Consider the following 22,749-nt stretch of genomic DNA (forward strand, 5'->3'; position numbering starts at 1 on the left):
GAAACCTGTGCAAACTTTGTCCGTAAACTAAAAAGGCAGTGGATCCAAAATGAGAAATTTCTTGGTGGGTCCCCTCCCAGGGAATGGACAATGCAGTGGACCATGTGCCCCCCACAGAACAACAGGTTCAAAATCATGCGTTGGGTGGGTCAGCTTCTGGAAACGAAGCTCGACAGAAGCCCAGGACAATCTGAAAAGGCAGGTGACAGGCGGTTGCTGGCCCTGAGCTCTCGCCAAGTGTCTGTTCACTGGGGTATTTCTACTCGGAGAAGGAGCTGAAAGGAAGGGACACAGGTGGTCCCTACATGGCCTCTGAGCCTGGCGGCCCACATGCCTCGGCGGCACCTTCAGCCTGACGCTCAGGTGCCGCCCCTGCCAGCCTACCGCTGGCCCCACAGGCCGGGCCCATCGTCGGCTTGGGCTCACAGAGGACACCTTCCCATCCCCGGGGTCCCGCTCAAATGTGCCCTGCTCAGACGGGCTTTCTGTGACCCATCCGTCTGAAGTGCGCTGTCCTTCACAGTGCCTATGACAGTCCAAAATCCTCGCTTCCTTACTGTTCCAGCTAGACCGTAAACCCCAGGAGGGCAAGAACTTTGACTCACTCAGGTCGAACCCCAAGCACCAAGAATTTTTCCTGGCACATAAGTGTATGTAATAAGTATTTGCGGAATAAATGACCTGGCATAACAAACCCTTACATCACACGTTTTGTGTGCCAAGCGCTTCTAAGCATTCCTTGAAAATAATGGCCCCTCTCACCCTGACAGCAGCCCTAGGATGTCAGTTACATTCTGGCACTGCACCCTTTCACAGATGGGGAAACTGAGGCACGGAGCAGCTCAGCCATTTGCCCACGGTCACACGACTAGGCGGTCCGGCTACAGAGTCCTTGACCCCGCAGCCAACGTTTGGTTGGGACAGGTTGCCCAGGGCCTGGTCACTAGTCCCAATCCCCTGCCCGAGCCGGAAATGCTCCATACCCGCCGCCCCTCCGGGGGTAGGGGCGCAGCGCTTTGTCTGGTTAGGAGCTAAGCAGCCTGATCCAAAGTCTTCTTTCCTCAAAGTCGTTGACTTCAGCTGAAACTTGGAGCGAGGTGCCGGAGGGCGGGATTGGTTCCCTAACAGGTCCGCCGCCGCGCGCAGCAGGAGGAGCTCGCCGCTCAGGCCGCGCGTCTGCGAACCGCGCGGGATGCGTGTCGCCGTGAGAGAAGATGGCGTTAAAGAAACGCATTTGCCATTTATTCTGTTAGACACCGCTGTCATCGAACTCGACGGGCCTCGACAATGCAAAAGGTAGCTTTTCTCATTTGTTTCTAAACCAGCCAACATAGCCCATTCCCCCGCCTTGCTCTCTGGGCATCCCCAACAGGGAGCCACCCGGGAGCCGCTTGGACCTGCAAACCACACACCCCGCCCCGGCCTGGCCCGTTCCGGCCCTGCTGGCAGCCCGCACACTGGCCTGTTGGAAACGTTTGCAGTTCCCGAGACGTCGTGAGAATGGAAGGCAGGCTTCTGGGGAGCCGGCCCCTCTGTGAAAGGAGAGGCCCCAAAGCAGCGCGTTTGTCCCTGAGGTGCATGCCCCCTCCCCGCTTTACTCTGGCTTCTCCTTTCATGCCACTTGTTCAAAGAGGCACCCAGGAGGTGTCAAGTCCCCTAACATCCAGGAAGGCCCAGGAAACCAGCACAGTCCATTTTCTCCGAGCAAATTTTAGTTTATCAGGCTTGTAAAATGTCAGAGCCAAAAAAATCAAACCATTTTGGAGAAGCTTTGTTTGAATAAATACATCGTTTGAGAATGGGCTGGCCCACTTCACCCACTGGTGCAACTCCCTGCCCAGGGACAAGGTAGAAGACATGGTCACCAGAAAACAGCCTGGCCCCAAGAAAGACCAGCTCATACTGATGAAAGAAGCCCAGTTTTCATACCACTATCTTTCTCACTGTTAAGTAACACGTTGTGTTTCTGGGCTTATACATCAGTCTTACGACCTTGACTAATGTGAGTCTAGACCTAAAAGAAAGATCCATTCTCAGAATCTGAATAAACTCCATTTTCTGGATTTGCGAGGTTGAGAATCCAGCCTGGAGCTGTGATTAGGTTACCAGCTAACAAATGTCACCTGGCAGAGGCTGCCTCTGGTAAGTGTCCCTCCTGCCCCACCAGGCCCCAGTAAAGCTCCTTCCTGAGGGGAGAATGCAGGCAAGCTTACTCATCAACTACAACCTGGAGCAGTGACTCTCGCCCCTGGCTGCTCATGGAATCAGCAGGGTCGGACCCCAGAGACTCTAAGTTCATTTGTCTGGGGTGCACTTGGGCATTGGGGTTTTCCAGATAGTTCCGCTGTGCACTGGGAACCACTGGCTGGACCTGAGGGCCTTAGGTCCCTCATATCTGCAGAGAAACTCTCTGCGATAAGGAGCAGAGGGTGGGGGGAAGGAACATGCCACGGGAGGCCTGAGCAGAACCCTCTTGAGGCGGGGAATGACTTCCGCCCAGGGGAGAACCAGCCGGCCCTTCTCCACCACTTCCTCCCTGAGGTCTGCTGGGAGGGCCCCTCCTCATGAGTCAGGCGTCTGTGTCAGCCACCAAGATAACAGCTCGCCCCGGCTGAAGCTTGTAGCCACCTTGGGATGCCACTTAGGGCCTGTAATTAGAATTCACTGTGACTGCGGTAACACGGGGCCTACCCACAGCCCAGGACCCCCCGGCATCGGCTTTAGCCCAGTGATTTAAAACCTTTGTGGACAGATTCGCCACACCTAGCATGCATCTCCTGGGGGCTGACCCCTGTGATGTCCACCCAGGGGGAATTGAATTACAGCCTCAGATGCAAGACTGAGAAGTGGCGGGGGGAAGCTGCAATTATGCACGGACCTGGATGGGCCATCTGAGGAGAGGGCGACCGGGGAAGCTAACGCTGCCTCCCCTTAGTCCTGCAAGTCTCCTTGCAGAAACCCATCACAGCACCCACCCGGCAGAGAAGCCGCCTGCACTGCTTGGAGCAACGCGAGGGGGCAGCTTCCTCGTGACCCTCTCTCCTGATGCCCGAGTCGAGACGGCATAATTAGTCTCCACTTTCACAAGTAATAACTACACTCAAATTAAAAATACGCTGTACCACTCATTTTACCCCTGCATGTATCACAACACATAAGTACACATCCACTGTCTTCTGCTCATCATTTCCTTTATTTTCTCATGTTGGTCAACAGGGTAAATAAGCATCTTCCTATGTATCTCAATATCATTAATATTCTTTCAAATGTATAGGTTCTCATTTAAGATTGAATGAGGGCTATTGCCTATGGCAGTGGAAACAACTGGAAAATTTGTGAATTATATGCCTGGTTTGCTTCTATTTGCCAAGCTAAATATTGAAGAAAGCCCTTGTCATGAACACTCAAAAGTTTTTAGTAAGCTTAACAACCCCATGAGAATAATTGTGGAAATAATACCAAATGTGGAATCAGGAGACGTCGGTTTGAGTCCCAGCTACCACATAGAACTGCTCCGTGACCGGCCGTCGACAGCTCCTGGGTGTCAGCCTCCTCGGTGAACGGGGAGCCCAAGCCTGCCTCAGTGGAGAGAGGCTGCAGGAGGCGCGGAGCAACAGGACCTGAAGTCATCCCAGATGCAGCCACAGAGAGGAGTGTGGGCTCGGTGAAGGGCGGAAACAGGGATGGTGGGGCCCCAGAGGGACCAGGGAGGAGCAGTGTTCCCAGAGCCCAGCACACACCGGAACCTCAGAGGAAGGCCCCCTGACAAGAGCTGAAGCCCGGGGTGCCCCGAAGCAGCGAGTGCCGAGACAGCAAGCCCACCTCGTTCTGCCTCCTGCCTCTCATTTCCTCTTGGGGCTTCCGATGGCCGAGTCCAGTCAGAATCAGCCAGGGAGGGCAGCCCACAGAGCCAGCCTCCAGGGCACAGGGAAGGGCAGAGACAGCTGGGGACGGGTGGGGTGGGGGCAATAACCAGCACAGAGGCCTCTGCAGGGTCAAAGTCCCCATTCAGCCCCAGGTTGAAAAACATGGTACTTTCTGAAACGAGTTTTCAAAACGCCTTAGAATTCAGCTCCCTCAACTGATGGGGCCCCAGACGCTACGTAAAGTGGACAAGCAGTTCTAGGCAGAGTGTTGGTGATAAACCCACCTTCAGAACGTTCACTATCCAAGAGAGCAAAGTTTAGCCTTAGATTAAAGAAGGTTATCCTCCTCCAGAGGGCTCCCCAGGTCCTTGCACAAGGCTCCCTCCAGGGCCCATTAAGCAGCCGGCTGGGTCCCTTTGCCCTGAGGTCAGAGGCAGGCAGCAGCTGCAGCAGAGAGAGGCCGGCAGAACGCCTGGGCGGGAGCGCTCGCGCGCGGGTCAGTCACCGGCCGCAGGGCCGCAGTCAGCACGCTGACCCTGTTTGGTCTTGACGCTCCAGTGTCAGTGGAGAAATGTGACATCTCGGGCAGTTTCTGCAGCACCACAAGGGACCAGCGTGCACCCGAAAGCTTGTTTCATCCTACGAGGCCTCAGGAAGGGCCCCAGTGAAGTCCTAGATCTGCCTGTAGTAGAACATCCTGATGTGGTCACTGGGCGCATCTCGCAGGGTTAATCCGGTCCCCGCCTCTGTTTGACAGATGAGGAAATTGAGAGCCAAAGAGCGGACGTAACTTGCTCAAGACCCCAGAGCAAGTCAGAGATGGGAGAACGCAGGCTTCCAGGCTCCTGGCCCAGTGCTCCTGATCCCCCAGCCAAGCAAGGTCCCCGGGAAAGTACCTGAGGATGAGGTCTCCATCACGCTGCAAAGAAGCCAACAGCACAGGCTCCAGAATCTGGCTGCTGGAGTCAAACCCCTGTTCCACCAGCTGTGTGAGTTTGGGCAACAGGCTGCAACTTTCTAAGCCTCAGTTTCTTCATCTGTAAAATGGGTACGAGAAAGTTTACCTCTTTTAGAGAGTCGTTAAAAGGATGAGAGGGAGCCTGTAAAGAGCTTGGTACAGAGTAAGCAATAAGAAGATTCCATCTTTGCCAGTTCATCAGAATATCAATGTTAACAGCGTTTCCTCAGCCAGATGGAACAGCCGTCACTCACTGGGCTGTGGGGTCCACCTTGATGAGAGAACTCAGTGAGTCAGCTGAGAGCAAAGCTCCTGCCGTGCTTTCAAGAAGAGCGAATGCGCATTCTGGCACAGCGCTGGGGGCTGGGGTCGTGTGGCCCCGTGCATACACGGGCAGGATGGAGAGAAGCATGGATCGGCTGCTCCAGCTACTGGTCTGGCCTTGGGCCAGGCTGTGATACCAGGACCCCACGTGTCACCAGCATCCAGGAGGCTAAATGGGGCCACAGTGGCTTTAAACACCAAAACTACAATGACCTGTAGTCCCACCGCCTTGATTCCGGCTCCCGGCTCCCTCCCCTGCCGTCCGCAAGGCAGCCTCAGTTCTCCCTAGAAGTCTTCAGCGGGAGCTTTCCAAACTCCCGGACCATTCCATCACCCGCTGCAGACACCACGCAGCAGCGGCCACCGGCCACCGCGTTGTGTTCTCCTCTCTTTCAGCAACCCTGGCCCATCAGTTTCCATGGTCGCTGCCTGGTGCTGTCTCTCCAGACCTCCAGGGGGCGCCAGCATGGCACCTGCTCCAGAGCTGAGGGAGGGAGCCGGGGTCTCAGCTGCTCCCTCTCACTCAGGCCCTGGGCTGTCTCCTTGCCGCTTCTCATCCTTCAACATCTCTGCAGATTATCCACCACCCCTCCTGCTCCCTTGGGGGCCTCCACCTTCCAGTGCACTTTGGGATCAGTTCCTACACTGGACAGTGGAACAGGCCCAGCTGCCTGGAGTCAAGGAACCATCATGGTGGAAGGCACCCAACATCCACTGAGGCCACGGCTAGGGAGCCCCGTTGGTCAGAGGACGCTGAATTTAGAAATTAAAGAAAAAGAATAAAATTGCTATTGCTTCTGGATGAAATATCCTGATAATCACAGGAAAGGAGAGCTTGGAACCATAATCATAATCATCTGTGGTCTTTGCCTGTGTAGACCTGGCCTAAGGCTTACATTTAAACCCATGGTGACTCTAAAAGCTACATGAGTAGTTCATTTCCCAACAAAACTGCCATACAGGGAGACAAATAATTTAAGTAGGGACAATGCTTCACCAGTATGCACATATTAAAAGTTTAAAATCACAACCCAGGGAAAGCCAGAGAGGGAAAGAAGGAAAAACAAACTTTTGTTTCGTTTCTTCTAGCTGGAAAGACTGCTCCGTTCTGAAGCTGTCCGAGGTCTGCCGGCCGGCGGAGCAAGGGAGTCGGAGGGAGTGACTGTCACAGAGGAAGTGTCGTGGTGCAAGCCCTTCCTCGGGGAGCAGAGGGGAAAATTTAGAGGAAGAGAGACGCAGCCGTAAATTCACAACTGGAAATCTACTGTCCGGTGGGTGCACTCCTCCCCCAGCAAAGCAATCGGACGCTTATTGACAGCAGACTGATGGAAGCGAGATCTCATTTCTAAGCCGGGGAGCACTGCAGCCCTCTCACGTGATGCTATATTTTCTGAGCATTTCACCAGACGTTCCCCCCAGAATCAATGTATGGGTTATAGATTATTGATCACGAAGGACCCAGACCGCAGCCTGTCTTCCAGCGTCAGAACGAGGGCTATTGTTCTCCGTCCCATGCTTTTAATCAGGAGTTATCATACATTTTCAGACGTGGAGCAATTATTCATAGTCAAGTTATCCTACTCAAGCTTATCAAGAATTTAAACTGAAAAATATGTACATGTGCCTTCCTGTGGCAGCTCTCTAGACTCAAGAGGAAAGTCAGAAAAACATTACTGGTCCAAGAGCAAACTCCGAACCACCGGCTTCCGATGCTCTCTCCCCGGTACAGGGCGGTTTCGACGAGACTAATATCGCCATTCTGTGAACCTGCCAGCAGATAGAAGTTACCACATTATTGTGGTCTGTTTCTGAGGACAAATAAAGTATGCTGCTCTCCAGTGTTCTGCAGAGCATGCCACGCTATAGACAGAAGTGTTTCAAGTCAACACAATATGAAAAAATTCAAAATAAAATGAAAAGTGTCTGAAAACAAACCAACATAAATATACAGCAGTCCTGTTAATTATGATTATTTATGATCATAAGAACTGGCATCATTACTGTGGTTTCCTTTCCAAAATTTCACAAACTTGTTACTATACAGCAGTTTCGGAGTTCTATAGGCTCAGAGAGGTGGCGCGCTCGAGGCAAAAGTCATTTGGGGCAGGAATGGCGGATGTCCCTGGAGCAAGGACCTGCTTGCACACGTGCGTGCACGTGCGTGATGCCGACACACAATAAAACCCGCCTGGCCCCGCCAGTGCCCTCCACATGAAACCACTGGTAACGCATCACAGATGTCTCTGATGAGCACCGCCGATCTATTAGACAAGGTGCTCCAGTTGCCTACAAGGGGCCTGAAGAATGATCCAGAAATACACCCCCTGGGGGGAACAGCCTATGGAACAGCACCGACAGCACTGAATATTTCATCAGAAGGACAGGACTTTTCTCTTCCCGGTCCCCCTCCTCCATCGCCCTGCCTGCCACTTCCCCCCTCCTTCCCGATTTTTTCTCCACTCACTTGACAACTAGTCACGGCCACATCACTGCCGTCCTGCTGTCCTTGCAAGCTGACCTCTGTAGTGTGCGGTGCCCAGTGGTCATGCTGTCCTCGTCTCTCGCCAACCACATCTGACAGGAGACAAGGCGATCATGGCAGCGGCTCCTGGCACCTGAGACGCCCTGGGACTACACAGGTAAACCAGGGGAGGCCGTGTTGTCTCCAGACTAACAACGGAGGGGAAGACATGACATCTCCAGCCAGGAGCCCAGGTCCGCATATTCAAAAGGTTCATCATGCGAGTGATGAAGGCAGCCCTCTCAGCCTTCCCGGATGAGGCAGGAGGGGGTTGGGAGGAGCACCTGGCCCTGCCTCAGTCAGGGAAGAAGAGAGGCACAGGTGGAACAGGGCAGCGAGGGCACCTCGGGCCGGGGCCGGGGGTCCCAGCCCCACGGGCTCCCGGAGCCCCTCCCAGGCAGGCTCCAGACCCCAAAGACGCCGTAGCCACACGGGCAGCTGAGAGGCCAGCTCTTCCTCAGGGCCACACCCGCCCAGCGACAAGACCCAAGGAGTCAGGTTTTTCCGTCGAAAGGGAGATGGTTTCTTTAAAAATGACATGGTGGTTTTGAGTTGCTGTATTCTCTTGCAACTCCTTTTTGGTGAAGTGTCAGAGTGGAGAAAAACATGAAGTATTTTGACTGAAATAAATGCTTTCATGGAAAACAGAGAGCCCTCGAGGGTATTCTAAGACTTGAAGAACGTCATACTATTTTAAGCAGGTGACAGTAATGTCATTGTCTGAGGGGTTAGGGCGTTTTCTCGAGACTTACCAGAGGCGAGAGTAAGTCTGCTTCGAATAGAGCAAGCAAGGAAACGTGCCTCCTGGTCTCTTGCTCAATGGTCCGAGGTCGGCCGCCGTGGCTGCGGCTCCTGCTTTTCGAGGAAAGCAGCCAGTGCCATTAGGGAAAGAGCATTTGCTGGCTCTCTCCAGCAGAAACCAAATCAAGGGCAACAGCACTCTTCCAATCACTCAGACTTTTCCCACTTTCATTACACCAACCGTGTGAACGTGGCTGCAATTCTTTCATCCAAAAGCCTACCTGTGGTTATCGTGGCCGGGGGAGGTCCTGGGCAACCCCAGACAGCACATTTCCTCTACCCTGCAGCTGGAAGCTTCCTTCAGGCTGCCCCTCCTGTTGATTGTCCTTTTCTGCTTTGGTCGTACCGAACAGTCATTAAAAGTTGGCAGCATCTGGCTGCGGCCTCCTAGAACCACGGGCCCTGACGGAAACCTTTCCTTTTTATAATGACACAGCACTGAAATATACGCAAAGCAGTCTTACAGAAAATTTGTTAAAAGACCCCACTAGGACAAGGGCTGCTCACCAGCTTCCTCTTCACCCCGAGCTGCGTGCTTCTTCGTGCCATCGTGTAGGTGTTCCACAATGGCTCTTGGGACGGTGGGAGTCTTGTGGCAGCCCGGCTCTCTCGGGTACCACAGTGAGGCCAGGCGCCCTCCTGCTCCAGCAATGCAGCTGATGAAGATGCAGCCTCTGCAGGAGTGTCCCCATTCCCATGTCCCCACCCCCACTTCCCATGCACAGCTGCAGCTTATCTCACGAGGAAAAAGTGCGCCGTCCCCTCCCGGAGCCCTGCCGCCACGCCGGGGGCCACCAGGAGCAGAGGGGAAAGAAAAGGGAGGTGACTTAGCTGCACCCTCATGCCCCTGGACTCAGGAGAGCACCCAGAAGACAACGGGGACAGGCTGGGCAGTGGTCCAGGAGCATCCTCGGCCCACGAAGCTGCCGCTGCTGCGGTAGAACCTAAAATTCCTGGGGCAAAAAGCAGGCCGGAATGCCCTTGCGGGGAAAGCCACCCCTCCTTGATTGAGTACCACTGACCACCCTCCTGGCACGTCCAGCGCCCTGGAACCCATTCCCACCCAGGCCGGCCCAGCTCCTGTTTGACTGACGGACAAATCCCTTAAATGGATTCATGTCAACAGGCTGTAACTCTAAGTCCCTCAAGGGGTCGTTGCCGAACTGGATGCCCCTAGGCATCCCCTGTGAGGCAGAGCAGCCCCCCTCCCAGTCAGAGCCCCTCGGGCAGCAATCCCTCCAGCCTGGAGGTGGATCTCTGCTCCTTCCCTGGAGCCCGAGATGCCGCCATCTGCTTGCCCACAGGAACCATGTCATGGAAACTACCAACGTCTATAGCCCCTAGGGCCTCCCCCTGTGCGCTGAGGGGCTCACTCTAAGAGGGGCAGGCGGAACTCGAGATCTTGCACCTTCTGCCCTTCCCCTTCTGGAAAGCTCATTCTGGGGTGACACTCACCAGGTGGGTGGGAAGTGGGTGGGGCCATTAGAACCATCTCATATTTGACTTTTTGGTTTTCTTCCCCTTTTTTGGTTTGTTATACTTTGTTTCTTTGTTGGGTTGGCTCTTTGTTTTGGGGTGGGGGCACTTCTGTGGTCTGACTATGTACAGTTAGCAGCTTGGCGCTTATAGTTCTTTGCAGTCCACAGGCCCCTGACTTGTGCCCTCGCACCCTGTGAAGTGCACCCACCGATGAGGGAAAGTTTAGAGCAGATTTTCTGGACCTGGGCACTGTGGACATTTTGGCCCTGATAAGAGTTTGTTGTGCGGAGTCCTTCTGCGCATCGTAGCTGTTTTCCCAGCATCCCTGGCCCCTGCCCATCCAGTAGGCCAGCCTGGGCGTAGTCTCACGGTGCCGGCCAAGGCGGAAGCATGGCTGAGCCCAATCGAAAAGTGTTTTTCATGCTGCTGCTTCTGTCTTGTTTCTTAACACCCTTTGGCCAGAGCAAGTCACAGGATGGATCCCAGACTCAGGGCCACAGCAGTGATGCAACGGGGCATGACACAGGGTGAGGACTTAGCCACTTATGCCATCAGTCTGCCATGGATGGCCCTAGACGCTTGGCTTACATAACCAGAAAGACGGAGCAGTGTTTTCCTGACGTGGGCAAAGGGAGGAGCGCATTGGAGACTTCAGGAATTCTCTTTGGGCTTGGGGATACGTCAGGCAGGTCGAGGCTCCCAAAAGCACTCAGTGAGGTCTCGTGGGAGCTGCCCAACGCCTTGTGGGCACTTTTTCTTTTCTAATTTTAATAAAATTCACCAAGCTGGAGTTCCAAGTCCCAAGACCATGAAACCTTTTCATGATGATGATGCCAGTGAGCCTGCTTCTGGGTGACAAGGTGGCAGAGAGCAGCTCTGCCCAGTGCCAAGCTGGCACCACCCGCTGCCCAGGTGTGGGTGCTTGTCATTTACCAGACAGCCCTCCTCCCTCGGCTGTGCCCACCCTTCTGTCTCCACTGCGGAGTGAACCCGAGCTCCCAGCTACTCTCAGAGACTCTCTGATTTTATGCTGATCGTTAACTAAGAATATTTCTCTCCAGAGATTTATTACATTAATGAGCTCTGAAATTACTCATAGCAATTAAGTATATTGTTTTTAAACTCTTCAGAAATCATCAAAACACATTGGTTGTTTTTCAGGGAACCATAGGTAAGGGGTGCAGCTGGTGCCCAGACAGACCCAGCCACCAGCTCCCCTCCTGAGGGCTGCGGGCGCTTCTGGCCCCCGGCCTCCCCAAGGTGGAGGGTCTGCCCAGCTGAAGGGAGCTACATGTCCCATAGTAGTGGGACTTTTTCTCAAGAAAGACTGGACTCTGAGTCTAAGCAGCCAAGCTTCAGACGGCTCTGTTCCCGGGACCATTAGGAAGGTTGGGGACTTCTGCCCCCCGCCCCCACACACACATACAAGAAGCAGAATGAGAGCTGAAGGCCTCACATCCTGCTTAAGGAGGCCTCTCCTTCCCAGCAGCTGGGGGTCACTGCTTCTCCCTGCATCCCTTGCCTCCACGGGGTCCCACCCCACCTGACACAGACCCGTCTCGGATTCTGCCCGCAGGTTCCCCACAGCACAGACCCACTAACGCAGCCAGCCTGGGTCTTCAGAGGCGGCCCCTGAATCACGCTCAGTCCTCCTCAACAAGTCATTCATTACACTCACCATCACAAGCCCACTCCAAGGCCAGATGGTACAGGGCAGGGGTCAAGAGCAAGCTCTCAGACATCAAGCTGCCAGGATTCAAACACAGAGCATGGCACTCAGCTGCCGCGTATAAGGCCTCGATTAGAGCAGCGTACAGCACAGAACATGGGTCTTCCTAAATACATGTGAACTCCTTGCAATTACATTTCAGGGATTGGCCCACATTGTCTCATGTCGTTTTCACCACTATGAGATGGGCACCATCATTATTCCCCATCTTCCAAATAAAGAAACTGAGACACACAGAGGTGAAGTGACTTACGCAAGTCTGCCGTGGGCTTGGGGGTTTGTGCCTCTCCAGATCCTCTCTCCGCACAGAGACTGCCCCTCCACGGCGTCCTGGGCCTCCAGCCGGGTTCAGCCGTTGGGAGCCCCTGTAAGAGGTGAGGGGTGGGGAGAGAGAGGTGGGGTCGTCATTCTCCCTGCTTCCCCTGGTGGGGATGCTAGTGCTGGTGACCTGCTCCGTGCAGCTCTCTCTGTCTTTGGCTCCAAGCTGCTCTGTCCCTTAGCACTCAGGCCAGGGCAGCCCCCACCGCCCCGCACCACGGACTCCTAACCCTCACCCACTCCATTTGGCCCTTTCGTTAAACCCTTCTCCACGGGCCCCTGTGAGGGTTCCATCTGCTCCCTGCTGGGCCCCAAGCTCCCGAATCTGTCCCTAACCACTTCTCTACACAGCCAGTCCTGGGGCCCAGAAAATAAGAATTTGGACAGAGGGGAGAAAGAAAATCATCGGCACATTTTTCACTTTTGAGGCTAAAATGAAGACTGGAAACGTCCCAACGTTTTGAGCCCTTTGGCTGGCCTTCGTCCAGCTTGTGGGTGGATGATGAGGAAGGAGAGAGGAGCCCCGTCATGACCACCAACGTGGACCCTGGTGGCCCATGGATGTGGGCAGAGCCCTGACTGCCTAGGTGCAGCCAAAGACAGTCCACACCTCCTCTCAGCTCTGCTGTAAGCTGTGCAGCCCACGAGGGGGCCAACAGTGTGCACACAAGAAGGGGGAGACTCAACCCCCCGGAGCTGGGGAACAACTCAGCAGCAAGCCCTTCCTGAAACACCACCTGCAGGGACACTAGCTGCCTTTCCAGAGGAAGACTCTGAGCTCCAAATTCAGCTGAGTGTGGCCCTGGTCACTCCAGGCCCAGGAGTGCCAGAGGGAGCTGGGCTGGGACGGGGAGAGGCCACTTCCTCCCCAGCCCCAACCCGGCCCCACCCCCGCAGACCCCACCCACTGCACTGTGCTGGAGCTCTCCAGCATGACAGTGCCCTGAGTGAGGTCACTGAGGTCACAGGACGGGGTAAATGGAATGGGAGTGACTCCAAGTGATTTCCTTGTGTCTTTGCTTCCCTCTCCATCAGGCCCTGGCATCCACCACACCACCTTCAGGGTGACATCAGTTGCCTCGATGCGTGTACTTAAGTCTCTAGCACCGCTAGGGGCTGAGCCCAGACCCCTTTCCTCCGAGACGCTGGGCCAGGAAGTCCTCACTGAGTCCGCCCAGCCCTGCTAAGGCGCCTCTTGTGCGTCGTCGCCCACAAGGCCCCGTGCAGGAGGAGACCGAGCCTTCCTAAGCTCGCCCAGTCCCATCCCATGTCCCAGGCTCGCAGGCTGCGCTCAGCCCGCGCTCTGGAAACACTGGCTGGCAGTTCCAAAAAGCAGTCCAAACAAAGAAAATGGCAGATTATCCAGGCTACAAGGGACATCAGAGACCATCTGGGCCTGTGACACCTGGGGAAACTGACACACGCCAGGGAACGACTTAGGCAAAGAGCCTGACGCAAAACCAGGAGGTCCGGCTCCCAGCCTGGGGCTCGCCGAGCCGTTGCAGACGCACTGCAGCCTGTGTGCACCCACTCCCACTTCTAAATTGCCCCCTTTAGCCCCACGGGAACAGTCAACCTGAGGATGCTCCATGCCTTCTGCCCTCTCAGAGCGGGAGAGGCCCCCTCTAGTACCAGACGCTCCGTGGCACCGAGACTTTTTTACGTTAAGTGATAACCAATGCTTGCTTCCACGACTTCCTCGAGGATTCGAACCCAGGGCCGGCTGCGGGTCCAGGGCGGCGTGCCACTCCATCGCGTTGGTAGGGTGGTAAATGTAAAAGGTAGCTTCCTTTAAAAAGTGTCTCTTAAAAAATAAAGCCCCCTAGAAGCTTAATGCCGAATGTATAGATTCCATCTCCTCCGCTCTCTACCGAGCACTCTGCGCCATCAAGTGAAATGGTTTTACTGTCCCTTAAGATTCACATAGAATAAGGCAATCACAAGAAGGTAGTGTTGAACTCCCCCAGAAGGGGACGGCTGGGCCTTGCTGGAGCGAGTCCTGAGGGCAGGAGCACTGGTTACTACACAGTGTCTCTGAGTCCCAGCCTTGGGAAGAACTGTTTGGGTGGCTATTGGGAGTGGGATATTTTCCAATTTTCAAAATGAAACCTTCGTTTTCAGGGTATTGCAAAATCCACGGGATCAAGGAGGCTTTTTAGTGCCCCCTCAGGGAGGTCCCCCTGGACGCCTAGTGCCAGTCACTGTGTCCCAAGCTGCACTCCTCGGAAGAGCCATTGAACTCAGTCTGTGACTGCAAGGCCAGCAAGAAACACTGTTGAGGAAAAGAGGGCCCGTCCATCCTCGGGCTCAGCTCCAGCCCTCTGCCCGCTTCCCTCCTGGCCCCAGGACCTAGATTCTGGATGACATCCACGCCCTCCCCACGTCACCTTCCCTCCCCCACCCCGGCCACACCTCCCACCTTGGAGCAGGTGTGTCTTCCTCGAGATGATCCCCTCACGGAGCCAAACAGCTCAAACCAGGCAGGACCGAGCATCGAACTGGGGGCGGCTCCGATCCCCAGGACCAGAACTAGCTAGAGTGGCCTGTCCAATGGAACCCTTCATGAAAAGGAGCTCACAAAGGCGCCACAGACAGACCCTGAGCCATGGCCAGGCTCACGGGCACCGCGATATGCCAGAAATAAAACTAAATTATATCACTTGTCAGCATTAAGAAAAATTTTCATCTCCGTTCTTCATTTGAAAAGCACTATATTTAATGAATGAGTACTGAGTCATGACATGTAAATGACTGAAATATAGGAATTATGCTGAGGTCAACTAACGTGTCTTTAAGCCATGAAATTAAGGGACGTGTTCATGCCTGTGTATGGTGCAACTGCCGGTCATTGCGGTCCTCTGCGAGGCCGCCCCCGAGCCCTAGGGAGTGGTGGGCAGCTCTCCACGGAGCTGATGAAGCTTCTACGCAAACCCTCGTCTGATCGAGATGCAGGAAGCTCGCTGAGTGCTTTGCCCGGGCGCGGTGAGACTGCAGACTCTGCGTATCCGATGGGGCGTTGCTGGTCCCGCTCCATCCCAAAGGAGCATTGTGTAGATTTATCACTGACGCAAGGTGGGCATTGTCTCCCTCGGTGCGTCCAAAATGGTGGCCCATCCAGCGTGTGCATCCGACGGCTCTTTCTCAATGGCATTGCTCGCCTTCAATTTCTCCAAGAAAATTAAGATGCTTCAAAGCCTGAACTTGGCAAGTTCGGATGGAAGATGACGGAGAAAAAGGTAGGAGATGCCGAGATCCACAGGGAGCCCAAGACGAGAAAAGCTCTGGTGGGGACCGTCTTCCAAGGACTCCACACTTCCAGGCTGAGTGGGTGTGTTTCAGTTGTTCCATCCTGCAGCCCTCTTCAATTTTTTGGTGGAAACAATGCTTTTGAATTTCCTTTGGTGAAGGGCTCCCATCTGTTCTCAGTCATGAAATTTGAATGGGGTTGACTCCCACAGGCAGCACCAAGGTTGGACACTAATCGTCCTAAGGCAATCGATATATGCCTTTACGCTGACCACTGGAATTAATGACCCAATTCTGGCCAAGTAGTTGAAGATCGTGTGTAGATGCAAAGCTTGCAATGCCAGACACATTTGCATTCATGAAAGGAGGGCTTAGAGCTATTGGGAGAGGGAGGTAATATGGTGTGGAAGCTGATGATGAAGCCAATACTAAGACGGCTCTTGGTGCTAGCCCATAATCTGCTGGATCAAACCCCATCTGAAGCAGAACTAACTTGGAACTTTTTTTTTTTTTTACAAAAGCCAAAACATTTTCCCTCTTGTTTAATTCAGTAAGAGTTTTTTTTTTTTTTTCATGACACGCAGTGGTGGTCTTCATGACACGCAGTGGCGGTCTTCGTGGCATGCAGTGTTTCTAGAATGGAGAAGGTCCTTTCCAGAATCCTGTGTCCTGGAGTGCAGACACGCTTTCTGATCCCCTCCCTCCGACACATATAAAGATGGCTGAACTCCAAGTAACTGCTCCACAAGAGCTGAGAACAGCAGCGAGGAGAGGCAGCTGTGTTGGTCCCAAAGACAGGGAGCTCATGGCTTCCAGAGAGTGGGGACCCTGGCTTACGGCCTTGCAGACTAACCCACTGTTTGTGACTGACCTCTGTTCCTATTCGTCAAACCCAAGGCCACCTTAATCCTTAATATTTGGAAATTACCTCTGCCTTGAACTGGCAAAGCCTGGCGCTGGTTAACTGCCCTCTGCCAGCCAGACTCGCGGCTTCCCTGGGAATGTGCTGGGGACGTGTGTGTAGAGCACATGGAAAGGGCCCCCACCCAAGTTCTCAGCAAAGAGGTTGCAGAGCCCCCGGGATCCCATCGCACACGAGGCCGCTGCAGCCTTGCGACACCAAAGGCTTGCAAACAAGGGGAAGGTGAGCGACGTGGCGGAGGAGCCTGGTGCCCTGCTTGCTCAGCTGCAGCCCAGGGGCCAGAGAGGGGCTGAGGAGGGCTGCTCTGTCATTTCTCTCTTTCCATCATTCCAACCAGGTGCAAACATGAATCCTAAGTTCTGTGTCGGGGGAAAGGGCCTTCAATGTCATCTCCTCTGTCCTCTGACGTGATGTTGATTTCCTCCCCAACCTCTCCTACAAGTGGTCACATAGCCTATGTTGAATACCTCTGGCTGATGGAGAACTCACTCCCCACCTCCCTTGGAGGCAATACCATCCGTGGTCAGTGCTCAAAGTCTCAATTTCCCTTGTTCTGGGCGTGTATCCATAGCTCTGAAGTTCCCACCCCTTGGGGCTGCTCAGAACTCTCTGCCCCCTCTTCCTTTGGAAGCTCATGAAATATGGGAAGCCAGAAGTCACGGTCCTTCTGGGTACTCATATGGCTGGATTAAATGTTCCCTATTCATTTCTCACATAGCCTTGGTCCTATGTATCTAAACCTCTCCCAGTCTTTCCTGATCACAATACTTTCCACAGTCCTTTTCAGGATGGTAGGAGAGAGCGCCTTCCTATCACCTCCATTGTTCTTTACACTATACTCCCATTAATGCAACCACAATTGCACTGTGGTTGGAGAGACCTATAGTAGGGTCAGACCAATGGAATTTCCCTCATCGTTTTTCCACAAAGATAACATATGACCTGCTTGTATGTTTCAAATGCCATCGGTGACAATAAAGCCCTGTTCCTTGCTTTATTCTAATTTTATAATGTCCCCTGCCCCTAGCATCTTGAGCTGGTGAGAAAGCACATTTCTTCCTCGTTGTAAGTTAGGAGCACACCAGCATCCATGTCACGGGGGGCGAGGGGAGCATCTCTCAGCTTTGGAGATGAATGAGTAAGTAAAACTGAAGGCTCCCAAATTGAAGCTGATCTATGTGGGCCACCCTCTGCTAATTGTCACCCGGCGATTTTGCTTCCACTAGTCACGTGACAAGTGACAGCCACAGACATTGATGGATTCTGACCCGGACTAGAAATCTGGTGTCTAAAAAAGAGAGAGAAGAAAGGAAGAAGGAGATGATGAAGTCAGCGGCCCAGCGTGAGGAGAAGGGAACGGGAACAGGGGCGTCACTGACAGCTCAAGCTGAGGAGGAAAATTAGGGACGAAAGCCCGCCCCACCGCCGTATGTGGCGAGGCGGCCGGGACAGCTGCAAGAAATATCTCCCGCCGGATTGCTTGGCCAGAGCTGTGATCCATGCCCGCGTGTGGCTATCAATAACCCCACGTGATTAATGCTAATGATTTATGTTAATTTTGCCATAAGCTTTATTTGTGCCCAGTGCTGAACTTAAAGATGTCAAATCATTCCTTAGGAAGTTGTTGGGGATTTTTGAAAGCAAAGTCTAAAATATAACGCCTGACCTTCCACACGTCGGGGCCCCAGCCTCCCAGCATTCTCCGGGAGAAGAGGGTCACCATCCCCGGGAACTGCCTCTCGTTCGGTGGTAAGTCCCTGGCAAAGGACTCCCATTGCAAGAAGGATGCTCCGTGGGGAGCTTCACCTTCCCCTTTTCTTTGAGGGGGTGTTCAGGCAGCGGAGGAGGCAGAGTCCTTCCTGGCACCGGCATCCCAGCTGCTGTCCACGGGCTGCTGTTCCTCCCGGAGGTGGGCGGGCAGCGACAGCTCAGCGGGCCTTGTCCCAGGTGGCTGCAGAGAAGTCACTTCATTTTCGGGGCCTCGATTTCCCTTCTGTTAAATGGAGCAGGAGGAACGCTCTGTCCTTTTCGCAGGGACGCAGCGGGTTCAAACACGGGGACACCGTGGAAGGGTTTCGTTCTCCCAGATGCCCGCCACAATGCGCTGCTTTCTCCAGGTAGCCCTGCGTCCCAGTGGCTTCCCCAGCACCATGGCGTGGGGGCCGAGCGTGGTCCCTCAGGTGGTCCCCTGCCCTCCTGCTCCTGTCTGCACGTGAGCTGCTGACCCAGGGGCCCTGGGTACCTCCTTTATTCACTCCCAGCCTCTGGGAACATCCTCTGTGTGGCAGGCCCTCGACAAGGTGACAGAGAGGTGGGGCCAGCAGCTACTCAACCCTCTCGGCAGGCCAACACAGACCTCAGAGCCTGACCATGTCGCAGAGCCTAACGGTTGTAGTGTTGAAGCAGCACGTGCCCACCATGCAGAGGATGAAGGACACCAGGCCAGTGGGGCAGGAATGCAAAGAGGTGTCAACTGCTGGGCCACGGCACAGCCACTGGACATGCCAGCCACCCCTCAGCATGGTTGCCTCGGGCCCCGGGAGCTTCAACCTCACGCTGCTGCCCTGTCTGCCTCGTGCTCCCCTTGGAAATCCCCTTCAGGTCTCGTGCCACTGTCTGCAGCCCTCGGCTCCAGCCCTCAGGGGTGCATGGGCCACTCAGGGCACCAGTGGCTTCTTCCACCTGTCATCCAATCATCCCATTGGTGGCTGCTCTGCCTTCAGAATAAAACCTTTCCTGCTGTCCCCATCAGAGTCCAGGTCCAGGCCAGGACCCAGCTAGTCCCAAGCCACAGGGCAAGTAATGCAACGGGGGAGGAAAGTCCAGGTCCCTCCTGTCCTCCTCTCTCTCTTCCTAGAAACTCGTTATCTAGAGCTTAAAGGCGACCATTTCTGTATGGGTTTGTACCCAAGAGGAAATATTCTCTCTGCTCTCCTGGCTTCCCGTGGTGAGGCTCCACTGACCCGGTTTGGTCTGGGCTGTACGGAGAACACCTGTCAAGACGTATGGACCGTGCCATTTATCAAATAATCTGCTCCAAGAACAGATAGGCACTATCAGCAATCTGGTATTGATCCGTACAGGCCCCTGCTATTGTTCATCCCCGCATCCCGAATGGCAGCAAGAATTAATGAAAGAAACAAAACAATGCATACCAATCACTGGGCTCCCCAACCGGCTTCGCCGCTCTCATTAAGTTGGTCAGAGTGTCCCCAGTGAACCCAAAAGCTTGCTCGGCAAAGGTGGGCCCAGGAGGTCAACCCTGGTCCGCCAAGGGACCCTCGGCCGCCCTCTCCCTCTTCCTGACCTCCTAGGGGTCCTTGCATGTCTATGAAACCTATGGAAGCGGATGATGCTAATGGCGTGGGGAATCCTCCTGGGCGCGGAAGCGGATCTCTCAGGGTCCGGGCGGAGATGGCCTCTCCCTGACAGCCCCTTCGTGGCTGTGTTGGAGCCGCCCTTGTCCAGGACTTTTTCCCACACAGAGTCTGTTTGCCTTCCATGAGCACAGATGCACACTGGGGAGAGCAACGTCTGCAGACAGCACTTGCAGGCCACCAAGGGGAGGATGGGGACCACGGCGGGAAAGAAGGACAAAACACAGCCTCTCCCTCAAGGGAAGGTCCTGCAGAGAGACACCCGCCAACTCCACCTCTGGGCCCCCCACCCAGACACGCCTGCCTCACCATCACCGTGTCCTCAGCACAGCAGGCTTCAAAGGCTCAGCTGAGATGGCACCTCCTGAAGCCTTCCCCAATCCCTCCAGCCAGAACTGAGCTCTCCCTCCGCTGAGCATTCCCCCTGCTTTGCCTGGGCGTAACACGTAATAAACTGTGTCTCCTCCAGCCTACGAGATCAGAAGGAGCAGGGAGGCAGGAAAAACAAGCACATAATTATGAGGCCTGCCCTCTGAAGGCAGGGACGTAGATGCGATCATCCTTGCAACCCTACATAGTGCCTAACGCTATGAACAATGGATGGATAGGTGGACAGGTGGATGGGTGGATGAGTGGATGGATGAATGGATGGATGGATGGGTGGATGGATGAATTTGAACCAAGTGGAACAAGGACTCAAGAGTACACCAGTCCCATGGGAGTAAGCCCACATTCATGGTACCTTGATGATACACCGCACTGTGGGTTTCACTTTCTTCCTCACAGTGCAAAGGATCTCCCCATTCTCTACCCACAGTGCCAGGGAGCCTTCACATCCTGATGGATCGAAGAGGACACTGAGGCCCAGAGAGGATCACACAGAGCCAGTCCTCCAACAGCTGACCTCCTGAAAGGAAAGAAATTGGCCCTCTGCCTGATCTAAACCAGACCCCAGGCGCCGGACTCCCCTCTCAGGAGGCTCCCTGGAAATCGCAAAGCCACGGTGGGACCAACCACGGCTGCAGACCAGCCCAGTCAGTGAGTGCTGCTGAGCTCCTGCCACACTTGTCCCCTCGGAAGGGCCCCTGCAGGCTGCCTTGATTGTCTGTGCGGGGAGGGGTCCCTGTGTGTCCCCCATGCTGCAGACAGTGAGGTCTCCCCTTCCTCCTCAGCTGGAGGGCGGCCTCAGCAGAAAATCTGCCAAGAACGGAGCTTTCCGCTCGGCTCAGGATTTCAAGAGAGGCAGCCGCCCCGTGTCCAAGAGATGAAGCAGAAACACTAAGTGGCATGGACTGAGGCCTCGCTCAGCTGAACAGGGCCTCTGGGGGGCAAGAGACAGCTCCAGTCTGGAAAGGAACAGACCAACGGGTCAGGCTGGGCCAGCCAGGCATGCGACATGCAATTCTCCGAGGACAGACGGCAAATCTCCACCCGTGCAGGGTCCAAAGAGGTTGACCCAGGTGCGGGGGCTGTTCCCCCTTCACCCCTGCCCTGCGGCTCCCTGCAGCCTCACCTGGACACGGGGCCTCCTCCAGGGCCATGTCGCACGTCTGCCGTGCAGGGAGGGAAGGGCAGCAGAGCTTCTGTTTCCGACTAAGGAAGACAAGTGTGGATGACGAGGGTAGCTGGGCAGTGGGTGGGAAGAGAAGAGAGGAGGGAAATCAGAGAGGGATGGGCGAACAAAGAAAGCCTGGCTCCTACCCTTAAGGATCTCCCAATTTCAGGATGCTCTGAAGCAGCGTCTCTCCTTCAGGGATTCCAGATGTTCAGAACGTTGGGTGAGCCGCCCCAAATCCCTCTCTCTGAATTTCGACATAGCTCTTGCCCTGTGCTCACCCAGTTGGCAAGCCAGAGTTTGGGGGCAGAATTTCGTCCTCTTGAATTCCTGCAGGCAAATGCCACAGTCACCAGAGGTGGCACCCACCCGCAGTCCAGCTCAGGAAAGGGCCGTGTGTGAAGGCTGGTCCATCCCCACGCTCTGTGCCACCACCGTTCAGGCAGAGACATGGTGTCCCTGAGCAGGCCCGGCCCTGCTGGGACCTGAGGACACAGGCATGAAGGACAGGCCCTTCCTCACTGACCCCTGTCCCATTAAGGCAGACTCCACAGAGCTCCGAGGATGTTCCAGAAAGGAGGAGATTCAGAAAGCAGAGGGGGCCTCACAGGAGGGGAGGCCATGGACAGGCAGAGCAGAGAAAGGTGTGTGGAGAGGAAGACAATGACTGTCTCCTAGAAACCCTCCCAAATCCACAGCAGCGTAATTGGAAAGGCCCCGGCTTTAGCTGCAGGCCCCACAGCAGTGTCATCTGGCGTCCTGGAAAGTCCTTGGAGCACCGTGGCCCTCGCAGAGGTCCCACTCTGTGAGTCCACCTCTGCTTGCATGGGGAGCTGCTAACGGGAAAGTCAATGCACAGCAACGCTGCTCAGTGTTCCCGAGAAAGACACGAAGCCAGGCCCCCATGCTGCCGCCAGCCGCTCAGGGTTGACACACACGCAGAACCCAGAGAGCCAGTGAGCACAGCCTGGCCACACAGTGACATACGTCACCTCTGGAAGCAGAGGCTGTGGAAATGGGACAGGAGGCCACCGCGCTCTGGGACTCCCTCAGGACTTTGCTGGGACAGAGCCCACGCTGGGCTCAGCATAAGGCCTCTCATACTGACCCAGATGACTGCTCTGCCACCCACTGCCCACACACGCTGGCCCAGCCCCACAGCATCCACAGGCACCTCCAGGACAGTGGTCATTGTCCCTCCGAGGTTCTCAGCCTCAGTCCTGGGGTCCAGGCCCCCCGTTCCAGGTCAGCTCGAGAAAGCTGACCAAGCAGCAGAACGGAACCTCGCTGCTCCCGAGAGGTGGCACCGGGGCCCGAGCCTGGCCCAGTGAGCCCGGGAGCCACCGTGCCAGCAGATGCGGTTGTCTCTCTGCACGAGAATGTCGCTTCTACAGTGGGTTATGTTTGCTGCCTGTGCCCCGCGAGCCTAATGGGGTGTTGCTTGAGGGGCCCATCTCAGGCCCTTGAAGGCCAGGGCCTCCCTCCTGCCCTCCCCTCCCTGGCCGTGTGTCCCGCCCACCTTGGAAGTGGGCTGCCAGCGCGCTTGGCTCGCTTGCTCAGGAAAGGCTGATCTTCACTCGCTCTTTCTGACGCCAGCAGCCCATCTGCCGCCTCCCCAGGAAAGGAGCAGCTCGGATGGACTATCTGCCGGGA

General features: G+C 55.0%; 2 long non-coding RNA genes across 3 annotated transcripts in view; one reads left to right on the forward strand and one right to left on the reverse strand.

Annotated features, from left to right (window-relative positions):
• LOC139085428 (uncharacterized) overlaps window positions 1-22,749 on the reverse strand; it is a 170,187-nt gene that overhangs the window by 25,609 nt on the left and 121,829 nt on the right. Inside the window, exons 5-7 of one of the 2 annotated variants that reach the window (XR_011543687.1) lie at window positions 21,055-21,166; window positions 20,284-20,448; window positions 11,932-12,043 (exon numbers count right to left, since the gene is read on the reverse strand). This is a non-coding gene — a long non-coding RNA (uncharacterized lncRNA). The remainder of the gene's footprint in view (window positions 1-11,931; window positions 12,044-20,283; window positions 20,449-21,054; window positions 21,167-22,749) is intronic. The other variant, XR_011543688.1, reaches the window with a different exon arrangement.
• Window positions 1,159-8,316, forward strand: LOC139085429 (uncharacterized). Its single transcript, XR_011543689.1, has 2 exons — window positions 1,159-1,296; window positions 6,238-8,316. It is a non-coding gene; the product is annotated as an uncharacterized lncRNA (long non-coding RNA).

Source organism: Equus przewalskii, chromosome 9 (assembly GCF_037783145.1).
Source record: "Equus przewalskii isolate Varuska chromosome 9, EquPr2, whole genome shotgun sequence".
Taxonomy (NCBI): Eukaryota; Metazoa; Chordata; class Mammalia; order Perissodactyla; family Equidae; genus Equus; species Equus przewalskii.